This window comes from Entelurus aequoreus, linkage group LG27 (assembly GCF_033978785.1).
Source record: "Entelurus aequoreus isolate RoL-2023_Sb linkage group LG27, RoL_Eaeq_v1.1, whole genome shotgun sequence".
NCBI classification, from domain to species: domain Eukaryota; kingdom Metazoa; phylum Chordata; class Actinopteri; order Syngnathiformes; family Syngnathidae; genus Entelurus; species Entelurus aequoreus.
In genome coordinates this window covers 26,294,708-26,307,302 of record NC_084757.1, presented here as the reverse complement: position 1 = coordinate 26,307,302, position 12,595 = coordinate 26,294,708, and the positions used below count along the sequence as shown (strand labels likewise).

Here is a 12,595-nt window from a genome sequence, read left to right as displayed (position 1 = left end):
TTGAAAAACATCAAGTAAAACGTCTTTGCAGGGGCACAAGTCGGACAACTACCGTATTTTTCGGACTAAGTCGCTCCGGAGTAGGGCTGCAACAACTAATCGATTATAAAAATAGTTGGCGATTAATTTAGTCATCGATTCGTTGGATCTATGCTATGCGCATGCGCAAATGGTACTTATTTTATTTTTTTATAAACCTTTATTTATAAACTGCAACATCTAAAAACAGCTGTGAAACAATAATCAAAATAAGTATGGTGCCAGTATGCTGTTTTTTTCCCCAATAACATACTGGAAAGGATAGAAATGTAGTTTGTCTCTTTTATCCGATTATGAATCGATTAATCGAAGTAATAATCGACAGATTAATCGATGATCAAATTAGTTGTTAGTTGCACCCCTACTCCGGAGTTTAAATCACACTGGCCGAAAATGCATAATAAAGATGGAAAAAACATATAAGTCGCACTGGAGTATAAGTCGCATTTTTGGGGGAAATGTATTTGATAAAACCCAACACCAAGAATAGCCATTTAAAAGGCAATTTAGAATAAATAAAGAATAGTGAACAACAGGCTGAATAAGTGTGCGTTATATGAGGCATAAATAACCAACTGAGAACGTGCCTGGTATGTTAACGTAACATATTATGGTAAGAGTCATTCAAATAACTATAACATATAGAACATGCTATACGTTTACCAAACAATCTGTCACTCCTAATCGCTAAATCCCATGAAATCTTATACGTCTAGTCTCTTACGTGAATGAGTTTAATAATATTATTTGATATTTTACGGTAATGTGTTAATAATTTCACACATAAGTCGCTCCTGAGTATAAGTCGCACCCCCTGCCAAACTATGAAAAAAACTGCGACTTATAGTCCGAAAAATACGGTACTGTAACTGTCCATAAATTGACCATCTATTTAACAATTATTAATAATTACATGTATGCTGGAATGTCTTTTGAAAGCATTTTGACTACAGCCCATCGGGGACAACGCCATGTAGTGGAAGTGCATGAGAATGTGGAAAGAAAAACACATTTTTTAGTTGTTTTTCTACTTTTCATTCAAGCTAACTTGGCAGTTGACATGGCTTCTCTACTTGCTCGGTGTGTCACATGCTTAGTTATTCCTTGTCCTCCAGTGATAGTGCTACGTGTAAGATGTGTTTTATGTTTGCCGCCATAAAAGTGAGGAATAGTAACTTTAGAAGAGCAGATCCGCACTTTGAAAAGACAAATTTTGCGGGATATGGCTATCACTGTACAGGGATGGAATCAAAATGCTATTGTAGGCACTAGGAATGTAACGATATGAACATTTCTTATCACGGTTATTGTGAGCAAAATTGTCACGGTTGTTATTATTATCACGGTATTGTTGGATGTGCTCAAAAAAGTACCTAAACACACGCTGAACTCTTAACCAACTTTTATTTTTATAATGCTAATGTGTCTTTTTATTTAAATTAGCATTTAAGCTAGCTAGCAATTATAGTGTGCTAGCGTCTTCTTTAGGAAATAAATTTTTTCATGTGTGGTAATCAATTACGGTTTTCCGATCATTTAAAATTCAAATGGCAGTAGTTACCGATGAGAATGTTATTATAGTTTATCAATATACCTAGAGATGTCCGATAATGGCTTTTTTGCCGATATTCCGATATTGTCCAACTCTTAATTACTGATTCCGATATCAACCGATACCGATATATACAGTCGTGGAATTAACACATTATTATGCCTAATTTTGTTGTGATGCCCCGCTGGATGCATTAAACAATGTAACAAGGTTTTCCAAAATAAATCAACTCAAGTTATGGAAAAAAATGCCAACATGGCACTGCCATAATTATTATTGAAGTCACGCAGTGCATTATTTTTTTTTTAACATGCCTCAAAACAGCAGCTTGGAATTTGGGACATGCTCTCCCTGAGAGAGCGTGAGGAGGTTGAGGTGTGGGGCGTATATTGTAGCGGCCCGGAAGAGTTAGTGCTGCAAGGGGTTCTGGGTATTTCTTCTGTTGTGTTTATGTTGTGTTACGGTGCGGATGTTCTCCCGAAATGTGTTTGTCATTCTTGTTTGGTGTGGGTTCACAGTGTGGCGCATATTTGTAACAGTGTTAAAGTTGTTTATACGGTCACCCTCAGTGTGACCTGTATGGCTGTTGACCAAGTATGCATTGCATTCACTTGTGTGTGTGAAAAGCCGTAGATATTATGTGACTGGGCCGGCACGCAAAGGCAGTGCCTTTAAGGTTTATTGGCGCTCTACACTTTTCCCTCCGTGTACACAGCGGCGTTTTAAAAAGTCATACATTTTACTTTTTGAAACAGATACCGATAATTTACGATATTACATTTTAAAGCATTTATCGGCCGATAATATCGGCAGTCCGATATTATCGGACATCTCTAATTATACCGCTAATCGTTACATCTCTGGTAGCCAGCAAATCTACAGTCACGGTCAAAAGTTTACATACACATGTAAAGAACATAATGTCATGGCTGTCTTGAGTTTCCAATAATTTCTACAACTCTTACTTTTTTGTGATAGAGTGATTGGAGCACATACTTGTTTGTCACAAAAAACATTCATGAAGTTTGGCTCTTTTATGAATTTATTATGGCTCTACTGAAAATGTGACCAAATCTGCTGGGTCAAAAGTATACATACAGCGACATACTTTATCAATTTTGGTGATGTAGAAAAGTTACAATCAAATCAAATTGGCTTCATGACATGGCCTCTTAACTTCATGTGAGTGATTATAATTGAAGACACCTGTTGACTTCTCTGAGCCCATTTAAATAGGGCTCATGTGACGCAGTCATTAGACTCGGTTATAAACGCGACGATGGGGAAAGTCAAAGGAACTCCGCACAGATCTGAAAAAACAAATTATTGACTTGAACAAGTCAGGAAAGTCACTTGGAGCCATTTCAAAGTTGCTTAAGTTTTTTTGTGACACACAAGTATGTGCTCCAAACACTCTATCACAAAAAAAATAAAAGTTGTAGAAATAATTGGAAACTCAAGACATGACGTTATGTTCTTTACAAGTGTATGTCAACTTTTGACCACAGGCTGAAATCATACAACAGGAAATATAGTAGGGTTGAATGTTTTGACAAATGTTTACACTTTTGTTTGTGTTAATGATTAGAAAAGTTGCACAAAAACAATAATGTGTTGTGAAAAAGATAATTTAAAAACAAGAAACAAGCCTCTTTGCACAGAACTGTAACTCAACAGGGAGTGGAAAGCAAACAATGGCCGCTCCTAATGATAACGGACTCCATTGATTCCTCGCCCGCTGCCTGTGAATTATATAATCTGCCCACCCCATGGAGAACAAACAGGGCGACTTGAGAGCCAGGTTTCTACGCAAGTGTGTGCGGGGTGTGGCCAGGAGAGTCTTCAGGGGTGGGAGAGGAGAGATGTTGGGTGGAATTATCCTAGCTGAAAGTCAGGCAGTGGTCAGAAGGGGGAGCGTTTTTCTTTTTGCATGTTTAAATACACCACACCTCTCTCTCTCTCAACCTCTTTCCCCTCCTCCCTCTCTGAGCTCGTCATTCATCCGCCTCCTCCAGTGACTCAGGGAGGGTGGAGAGTCGGAAGACGGCCGTACCAGCCACACTTTGTCGGTTGACTTATTCATTCACCCCCTCGTTCTCTCTCTGCCCTTCTCTCCTTCTCTCACACTGACTGCAGTTTTTGCTGTACAGAGAGGCTCCCAAAGGAGGATTTTTAACGCTGGCTCCAGTTTATTCAAGTTGGGAATTCTGCTGCTTTTTTTTTTTTTACACACAAAGGTAAGTCTCGCAAGTTTATAGCGTTACGCTTGGGCGGTGCATGTGTAGTTCACTCCATCGTTGTTTTTTTTTCATCAAATTGTTTTCTATGGTAGCGAAAGTTCACTTTTTGGCCCTTTTATACCTCAACTAATGGGTGTTTCGTTTTACGACCTCATCCCTTCGTCCCTATTTGTTCATCATTAACTTGTCCCTCTTTTTCCATCCTGTGATTCATTGACTCTGGACCGGAAACACTTCACTTTAGGTGTCCTTCACTAGATGTAAACCAGCCATTTGTTGTCAAGGCTCTGCTAAGAACACATCACCGTCAATGCAGCCTCTTATGTTTTTCTAGTGTAGTTTTTTTCTGCTAGACAAGGTCATGTGTCCAAATGTCATGTGGGGGAAAATACTACACCTAGTCTTGTCTTCAAGAAAAAAGAGAAAAAAAACTGAAGTGCATTACTTTTCTGCCACTAGCAGATTCTGCCAAACCAGTCCCATGTTTAAGTATTTTTCATCGATTTTATCTATTTAATCTAGAATTAATGCTGGAATTTATACAGTTTAAATGTGCTTTCAGTATTGTGAAAATGCTGTTTTGTGTGTCTGTAGCTTTAATGCTAATGAGCTGTGTTTGAGCGCATGGTGCACCAAGAAGTGCTATTATCCACTTTTGACAACCGCTGCACTTGTCTACTGTGCAGTAGTATACACTAAAAGCTAGAACGAGCCCCCCAAAATTGGATTGTCTGCGGGGTTTGCAACATTAGCATAGCTTTTTCACTACGGTGCTAACTAGAGATGTCCGATAATATCGGACTGCCAATATTATCGGCCGATAAATGCTTTAAAATGTAATGATCGTATCGGTTTCAAAAAGTAAAATTCATGACTTTTTAAAACGCCGCTGTACGGAGTGGTACACGGATGTAGGGTTAAGTTCAGAGCGCCAAAATACCTTAAAGGCACTGCCTTTGCGTGCCGGCGCAATCACATAATATCTACGGCTTTTCACACACAAGTGAATGCAAGGCATACTTGATCAACAGTCATACAGGTCACACTAAGGGTGGCCGTATAAACAACTTTAACACTGTTACAAATATGCGCCACACTGTGAACCCACACCAAACAAGAATGACAAACACATTTCTGGAGAACATCCGCACCGTAACACAACATAAACACAACAGAACAAATACCCAGAACCCCTTGCAGCACTAACTCTTCCGGGACGCTACACTATACCCCGCCCCCTCCAACCTCCTCATGCTCTCTCAGGGAGAGCATGTCCCAAATTCCGAGCTGCTGTTTTGAGTTATGTTAAAAAAAATTATGCACTTTGTGACTTCAATAATAAATATGGCAGTGCCATGTAGGCATTTTTTTCCATAACTTAAGTTCATTTATTTTGGGAAACCTTGTTACATTGTTTAATTCATCCAGCGGGGCATCACAACAAAATTAGGCATAATAATGTGTTAATTCCACGACTGTATATATCGGTATCGGTTGATATCGGAATCGGTAATTAAGAGTTGGACAATATCGGATATCGGCAAAAAAGCCATTATCGGACATCTCTAGTGCTAACATTACAGTCCCATTTTAACAGTAACATCATGCTAGTTAGCTTGTTAGTCAAATCGCTGAGGGGAAAAAACAATCTTATCAAACCTACAGAACAGCTTCCAAGTTTTGTAACTGACTGGATAGCTTTAGTATAAGATTAAAAAAAACAAAGTGCATTACTTTTTTGCCACTAGCAGATGTGTTGTTGATTCCGCCAAACCAGTCCCATGTTTAAGTATTTTTCATCGATTTTATCTATGTAATCTAGAATTAATGCTTGAATTTAGACAGTTTAAATGTGCTTTCAGCAGGCCCTATTGTAAAAATGCTGTTTTGTGCGTCTGTAGCTTTAATGCTAATGAGCTGTGTTTGAGCGCATGTTGCACCAAGAAGTGCTATTATGCACTTTTGACAACCGCTGCACTTGTCTACTGTACAGTGGTTATACACTGAAAGCTAGAACGAGCTCCCCAAAATTGATTTGCCTGCGGGATAAATGTACGAGCATTGCTTTTTTCACTACAGCGCTAACATTACAGTCCCATTTTAGCAGTACCATCATGCTAGTTAGTTTGTTAGTCAAATCGCTGAGGAAAAAAAACATCTTATCAAACCTACAGAACAGCTTCCAAGTTTGTGACTAACAGGATAGCTTTTATTATAAGATGTGTAGCGAAGCCTGCCTTTGTTATTTACACAGTTGCCCTCTAAAGATGTGGGTGTATACACGGAGCGGGCTCAGTTAGCTAGGGGTCGTCATGTCCATGAAGGAGGAGGTATTATCTCCAATGACATCATGAAACCCCAGAACTTCTTATTTAAATTGGGGAAAGAGCCCTCAGCGGCACCTGGTACTTGTTGAAAAGAGCGATACATATTTTAATTTCAGTTTCCAAAAGGCTTCAATAAATTTGTCACTTGTCGCTTTTTTAATGAACGGTATCTTAGAGGGCTCTGATTACTCGCAAAATATAGCCAGAAAGTCGTTCAGTTGGCAACACTAAAGATACTTGTGGTATGTCTTCTTATCCTCTGGCAGACCAGGTGTGTTATAAGGTGTGAGGGCAAACGCAAAGCGCCAAATATGTTGGTGGTCAGGCGGATGATCGATTTTTGTTTGGTGCTCTATACTGTGGACTGGACTTTCACAATGTTATGTCAGACCCACTCGACATCCATTGCTTTCGGTCTCCCCTAGAGGGGTTGGGGTTACCCACATATGCGGTCCTCTCCAAGGTTTCTCATAGTCATTCACCGACGTCCCACTGGGGTGAGTTTTTCCTTGCCCGTATGTGGGCTCTGTACCGAGGATGTCGTTGTGGCTTGTACAGCCCTTTGAGACACTTGTGATTTAGGGCTATATAAATAAACATTGATTGATTGATTGATGAGAGGTCACACTGTTAAAACATCATTAAAAAGTCAATTGGGTAAGCTTACACCGATAGTCTATGGAGGAAATGTAGTCATCTGTCATGGTAAAATGATATATTATTGTAAATCAAGCAGGCACACAAGGTGTTTCTGATTCAGTTGCAGTGCCTCTGCTGAAAACTGGCTCAACTGTAATTGAGGTCCAATTCATGGACTTGTCTGCCAATGGCTGGTCATAGTTGTATGGTTTCATCAAGCTGCAATGGAGGGGAGGTTTTAATTTCAATTGCTTTCAACCCTGCTCTTCATCTGGGTCTCAGGTTACACACACGTGTTGCTTCTCCCCCCGCCCCGTTTCTTCCTGCGGTTGTGAGACTTTTATCCCTGATTCTTCGAAGGCCTCGAGTCGAATGGATGCGGGTTTAACATGTATTGCGAATGCTAAAATAAGTTGGCACCACACAATTCAAGCCAAAAGTGTGTTTCCCGATAACCCCGACCAAATGATGATTTGATCATCTGGTCAACTTACGTGTTCGGCGTTTTTCCTCAGAACAAGACTTCTGCACACAGACATGATGGAGCACTTGTTGAAAATGCCTCCTCGCTGCCTCAAAAACTGCCACGGCGTTATATGTAAGGGTTTTGTCAACAAGAACAACAACGATGTCATTTATCCGATCTTGTCGTCATTGCTACACGCCACCATTTGCGATAAAGCTCGCACGAGCTCGACCTTTTGGAGAACTTCCTGACATTGTGTTTCTCAAAGTTCAGTCTGTGTACCACTGGTGGTTCCCAAAGCAATTTCCAAGTGGTCTGTGACTAATTGAGCTCAGTCTTTATAAATACTGCACAGGTAAGGTTTTAGCGTCAAAAGCAGGAGCCCTCATCCAGCCCGTCAAATATCGGCCAAATAATGAACCCATTCGTCCCACTAGAGAAGTGCTGAGAGTAGGGCTGCAACTAACTACTAATTTGATCATTGATTAATCTGTCGATTATTACTTCGATTAATACTCTGATAAGAGACAAACTACATTTCTATCCTTTCCAGTATTTTATTGGAAAAAAAACAGCATACTGGCACCATACTTACTTTGATTGTTTCTCAGCTGTTTGTAAATGTTGCAGTTTATAAATAAAGGTTTATAAAAAATAAAAAGTAGCCTCTGCGCATGCGCATAGCATAGATCCAACGAATCGATGACTAAATTAATCGCCAACTATTTTTATAATCGATTTGAATCGATTAGTTGTTGCAGCCCTAGCTGAGAGGCTCTTTCGTCATTTGGTTACATTCGTCCTCCCAATGAAATATGTTAACCACGGGAGTCCAAAGTGTAGCCCACGGCCATTTACCGACCAACAAATAAGAAATGCTGAAATGTTGTACGGATGTTTAGTTGTTTTTTTTTAGCTCTTTTTTAATTACTTTCCAATCACACCAATTATTAGACAGTGACAGCCAAAGTAAAACTACCCTTTTTAGTTACTATTTTTGTTTGCCACCAAGAAAGCACATACACATGTTTTTGATCAGGTTCTGGTTTATTTTATCTTTTGGTCAGTTTCTGAACTATTTGACGGCCAAACCTGTTGGGACTAATAGGGGGATAGCCTATTTTGGGTCTTTTGGAGAGTACTTTGTCTGCTTTAATCGATCATGTGACCCTTAAACTAGACTTGGCGAATGCACAAAAGCAAACCTAACATTTCCTGCGCAAAGGAAAGCCATTAAGTGCAAAATATTGGGTGTGCAAATCTGAGCGTTGCAAGGTTGTTTTGTACGCAGAACACCGATCGCTGTCTTATGCGGCGTGCCTTACAATTTGGTGCTTTTGTAACCGTGGTCAGGATCTCGGCATGGGCCAAAAATGGCAGCTGCTTCTTGATTTTTGATGAAGTTCTGACTTTTTTTTTGTCTAGGGGTTGACCAAAGGAACAACTTCATGTAAATTTAGCAACTAAGTTAACATTTCTTTAAATGACAAATTACAAGGTAATAAACAATTGCACAATTCCCAGTAGAAAACATTGTGGTGGTCTGCGATCACATTTGTATAGTCTTCTGTGCCTAGATGACTCAAAAAAATGTCAGTTGGAGTCTGAGCCAGCCCAAGGCTTTTTAAATTTATTTTGAAATGTAATTCAAACCTAAATACATTGCTAGGAAGAAGCGACAATATGCTCATTTTCTCTCACTTTTTTTTAATTAGATTTTTACCCGAGTGGAATTGATCTAAATTGGCAACACAAATCTTGTGCTGAAAGATATAAACATCCCAGTGAGAGTGGATATTGTACAGTAAGTGATTATTTTATTATGTTCGTACTTTGTATTTCTTGTTTAGCACTTAGCACTACTGCTATGTGTTTCACTAAAGCCGGATCTACTTATCACTCAACTTCTGAAACAATTTTCCGTATATTCAGGCACAAAAATGTAAAGTTCTGGATCATAATTTCACCAAAAGTAGTCTTTCTTGAATCTCATGAAGTCTGCCATGATTAGTAGTTGTAGTTATTCTTGAAGGAAATAGCAAACTTTTTGATGCGCTCTGTGAAATCAATATGCCACCAAAATGTTCCTGTAATGCCTAAAATTACCAAAGTATGGTAAACATTACATGGTATTTTGAATGTTCATGTTAATGCATGTTAATGCACTTGTCTACTGTACAGTAGTTACACACTAAAAGCTAGAACGAGCTCCCCAAAATTGATTTGCCTGCGGGATAAATGAACGAGCATTGCTTTTTTCACTACAGCGCTAACATTACAGTCCCATTTTAACAGTACCATCATGCTACAGTAGACAAGTGCAGTGGTTGCCTGTCGTGAGATCGACAGGCGGATCGGTGCGGCGTCTTCAGTAATGCGGACGCTGTATCGATCCGTTGTGGTGAAGAAGGAGCTGAGCCGGAAGGCAAAGCTCTCAATTTACCGGTCGATCTACGTTCCCATCCTCACCTATGGTCATGAGCTTTGGGTTATGATCGAAAGGACAAGATCACGGGTACAAGCGGCCAAAATGAGTTTCCTCCGCCGGGTGGCGGGGCTCTCCCTTAGAGATAGGGTGAGAAGCTCTGCCATCCGGGGGGAGCTCAAAGTAAAGCCACTGCTCCTCCACATCGAGAGGAGCCAGATGAGGTGGTTCGGGCATCTGGTCAGGATGCCACCCGAACGCCTCCCTAGGGAGGTGTTTAGGGCACGTCTGACCGGTAGGAGGCCACGGGGAAGACCCAGGACACGTTGGGAAGACTATGTCTCCCGGCTGGCCTGGGAACGCCTCGGGATCCCCCGGGAGGAGCTAGACGAGGTGGCTGGGGAGAGGAAAGTCTGGGCTTCCCTGCTTAAGCTGCTGCCCCCGCGACCCGACCTCGGATAAGCGGAAGAAGATGGATGGATGGATGGATGTTAATGCATTACATATTTACTTACAACATGCATACAAAACGTTAATGGAGGTTTTTGGATGTTTTATTAGAGGGCTTCATATGCTGAATTGACCTAATCCCATTCACCGCCGTTGTTAGCCACCTATTGCTAGCATTGATTTATGCTTTAGAATGCATAAAAAAGAAAAATACTTTTGTGTTCTTGTCTCACATAGGGATTGTGAAGGATAGGGTAAATTCCCTGCAAAAAAGGGCACTTCCCCTTTAATGTTGCTTGTGTTTTAAAAAGCCAGTTTCAATTAGGTTAAGTCAGTTTAATTTTTAGTGCATTTGAACATACTGTGTGTGTGTGTTGTATGTAGAGCGACAATATTAGTTTTAGGATTGGTTGGGTGTCCTTCAGGAATCTAATAAGCGATACTAAATATTTAATCAAATTGGATAATTGGATATTATGTAAATAAATGGATGGATGGAAAAACTTTTTTTTTTGTGGCCCCAAAATGGGGCTGCACAAGATATTGTTGACCTTGTTTTTGGCTGTGTGCTGCACATAAAAGGGTAACATTTGTCAAAACCTGCACCTTGCCTGTGCTGTGATTATTCTGACAAATCTAACACATGTTGGAATTGTTATAATATTGAGCAAGATTGGTTGACAAACATGGCCACCATCAAACAAAACAAGAACGTATTGATAAGTCAGTGACTTTTTGTTGTTTTTCACAATCACTGTGAGAGACAAGTAGACATATATTTTTGTTATGCATTCCAACTCTTAAATAAATGTCTGCTTATAACGGAGTAAATGGGAGAACCCTATTACGCCTTTAAAGCCCTCTAAATAACCATCCAAAAACCGCCAACAATACTTTTTTTACATTTGGTGACCTGAATATTAAACAAGTATTAGTGATATTGTTATTATAAGCGCTAACACAGACAAACTATTTTTAGCGGCGCCGTGATCAGAAGGCTAACTTGCTATCTTGCGCTGCTATGTTGACATCAGCCGGTAAGCTGCTTTCTCACTTCCGAGCTCGCGGAAAGTTCATTGTAGTTCATAAATCACTTTCACCTTGAGAGTAAAAGGTCAAGGATGTAATCCGACAAGTTCGTCAACTTTGGCCTCCAATTTAGACCCGGGAATGGCGAGAAAGACGCTTCGTTCCACCCCCCTTTTTTCTTTGCGAGGATTATGAGTCTTTTCTTCATCTAAACGTGAATATATGAATGTCCCATCAGTTGGCATCCAAGTGAGAGCAGACATTGTACAGTATGTGATGTTTTATTATGTTTGATGGCTCTCATGATGTCTGCAGTGAGTAATAATCAGTGATATTGTCAAAGGAAAAACTGAACGTTGTGATGCGTTTGTGAAAGTAATGTCATCTTATGCTTAAAATGAGCAAAATACGTAAATATTAAATGTTATAATAAATGTGCTTGTTACTACATTACACAAACTTACAGTGTGTGTTTATAAAATTATAATGGAAATTTTAATGCTTTTTAGAGTCCTTTATTGTAGAATAAAGCGACTCCCAAACGCTTTATTGCAAGCGGACTTTTGCTTGCATTTTTACTAGTTAAAATGCATAAAAAAAGAAAAAAATGTGTTATTGTGAACGATAGGCAAAATTGGTGCACTTCCCCCTTAATGATTTGGAAGTATTTGCATATCTATGGATATCTGTATTTACATGTATGCTAGCATGTCCTAAGGATTTTGACCACAACCCATAGAGGGTGCCTTAAATGTCATTTTACAGTGATGTCACATGACATGCTGAAGATATCTGCAAAGTGTTGCCCCTTGTGCAGCTTGCTTATAGCTACTACCATATTGCCATTGTTTTTATTTTAATTAATTTGACTGTAGCTGAAGTTTTTGACGCCAAAAATTTGATTCCATCCCTTTCTTGTGGGATATATTGTGGTCTATTTTTCATATTTTGTTGCAGTCTTTTTATTGGTACATTGTACTTTGGAACACATATTTCCTTTTGATGCCTGTAGGCTATTTTTTTCATAAAGTATCCTATCTGAAAGTCAACACTTAAGCTTCCCCTTGTTTGCTATTCCCAACCGCCATGATATCAGCGTGTAATGATATTGGCTGAAGGAGGGCTGCTCATTGTTGATTGTACATCAAACAATGGCGCTCTCAGGGTCCAGTATCATGTGACGCCACGCCCTGTTTGTCCCCAAGCATTCAGGGTTCATACAACTTTTAAACGAAGCAACATTCCTTTATGCGTGCTCGCCATATTTCCAGCACCGGCCTTCGTTGGTGTACAGTAACCTTTTTTTTAACGTTTCTTTTCCCGCTGTGGCGTTGGCTTTTTTACGGTGTATGAAGCAGTGTGCCAGCTGGCTTCAGGCCGAAGAACACCGTCCCACAACCTCGTGGCCCCGCCTACTTTGATGTCAGG

At 39.9% G+C, this 12,595-nt stretch overlaps 1 protein-coding gene across 3 annotated transcripts in view; it reads left to right on the top strand.

Moving 5' to 3' along the window:
- LOC133644478 (elongation of very long chain fatty acids protein 1-like) overlaps nucleotides 1-12,595 on the top strand; it is a 62,702-nt gene that overhangs the window by 35,276 nt on the left and 14,831 nt on the right. Inside the window, exon 1 of one of the 3 annotated variants that reach the window (XM_062038986.1) lies at nucleotides 3,595-3,828. The exons of the other annotated variants lie outside the window; for them this stretch is intronic. The gene's annotated coding sequence lies outside the window, so the exon portion shown is untranslated. Of the gene's footprint in view, nucleotides 1-3,594; nucleotides 3,829-12,595 lie in introns of those variants that run through there. 3 annotated transcript variants of the gene reach the window in all.